Genomic DNA, 1819 nt, shown 5'->3' with positions numbered 1-1819 from the left:
ACTGCACCTATGCATTTCATTCGACAATGCGTATGTCTTGGGACTTTATATCCACTGTAGTGGGCCTTCATCCCTCTTCTATTGCAAAAAAAACTTCTCAGGGTAGGGGAAATCACAACTCCCTATCCTCCCTCATTTCAATCCAACACGAAAATCTTTTCTTGCTCTCTTTCCATTTCACGCTAGTTCTTCAATCAGAAATCTCAATTTCAAGCCCTTCCTTCCATCCTTGGTTGAATATTTTCATTTCTATCAACTCCAAAAGCAGGTGATAGAAAGGATGGGTAGAAGGCTTGGTACCCAAGTTAGATTTAAAGAGGAATAAACATTGAGTCAGACACTGGAAGATTCCTCTCATGGGGTAAAAGGATCACAACAAGGCCACAGTAATCCCCCGAGAGAGAAAGAAGATGATACTACATGCAGTGATAACAATCAGAGTATGGTGTAACACTTTATATTAAGGTACCATTATCATCCCCTCAAGTCTTCAATTGATGAGGAGAGAGAAAATATTTTAAAAGCAGAATCTAGAAAATTCGAGGCTATAATTAGAAAAGTGGCAAGCTTGCACAATTTTGTTTAGAGACCTCGTGAGAAAGTTACAGATGCTGATACACTCTTTGATCTCACATCCACACTCCTCGCTACTGTTAACAGATCACAAAACAATGATGGTGATACTCCAGTTGATTTTATTAGTAGTGATATTCTAAGAAACTATAGTGACCAGGCATATGGAAGCAGGTCTTTGGAGGGAAATGACGATCAAACCCAAATATCATGGAGAAATATTGGGCTTTTAGTTGCTTCTATTTTCCAGCATGTGGCAGGAATTTGCACTATGTTTGGACCAATGGATAATGAACCCAAGAAAAGGAAATCTATAGTACAGAGAAAACATACTAAGCCGACAGAAAGAACTCGACCTGAAGCAGTGAAAAAGTCCCCGAAAGATGAAAAATTAGAAACAAACAAGAATATGGCAAGCATATTTAACATTTTACGAAAACATAAGCAAGCCATATTAGAGAATTTGGTTCTAAATAGAATATAATTTTCCCAGACAGTAGAAAGAATCTTTGCGTTATCATTTCTAGTAAAGTATGGTAGAGTTGAAATAAATGTCGATGAAAATGGAAAACATTTTGTTGTCCCCAAAAATGCTCCCAGAGCTACAGAAATGGCATCTGGAGAAGCTTCTTACAGCCAATTTCTTTTTCGGTTTGATTTTAAAGACTGGAAGTTCATGATGGAAGCTTTTGAAAGTGGTGAGGAGTTGATGCCTCACAAAACCAATCCATTTATGAATCCTTGTTATGAGAAGGCCGCAGAGACTCCTATCAGAGAGATTTCAAGAAATAGGGGCAGAGTGGTACCTGCAACTCTTGAGGTGCAGGAGGATGAATGTGGAAGTGATGATGGTGTTGGAGGTCTTCAAAGACCAGCACCAAAGAAGCAAAATAAGTGTCTCCTGTGACTTTTGCTACTTTTTTGGATGCTTTTTGTTGGAAACTATCTATGTTTTTATCAGTGCACTGTAATTCATACAGGAAGCTAATCTTTAATTTAAGAAATCTGGTATATAAACAATACTATCTTGTTCTCATAATTATTTATAATTAAGTTTACTAGCAGTGCAAACCCCTGGTCATGTAGTACACCCCTTTAGGCATGGTTCCAAGGCCTGGGCAAAGGACTAGCATCACATAAAAGGAAATTGTTAATGTAATATGTCAAGTGTGATCTGTTAAAACATGATTAGTCTCCTTGTGACAGTATGTTGTAATTTTATGTTTGAAAAGTATTTTGAGATACC

General features: G+C 37.5%; 1 pseudogene; it reads left to right on the top strand.

Moving 5' to 3' along the window:
* Positions 1–356: 356 nt before the first annotated feature.
* Positions 357–1480, top strand: LOC149180658 (non-structural maintenance of chromosomes element 4 homolog A pseudogene; annotated as a pseudogene).
* Positions 1481–1819: the final 339 nt, after the last annotated feature.

This window comes from Pinus tabuliformis, chromosome 3_2 (genome assembly GCF_031772625.1).
Source record: "Pinus tabuliformis cultivar Carrire ecotype Pingquan chromosome 3_2, CPIR1, whole genome shotgun sequence".
Taxonomy (NCBI): Eukaryota; Viridiplantae; Streptophyta; class Pinopsida; order Pinales; family Pinaceae; genus Pinus; species Pinus tabuliformis.
Note: the sequence above shows the minus strand (reverse complement) of the source record. Positions and strands in the feature narration are given on the sequence as shown.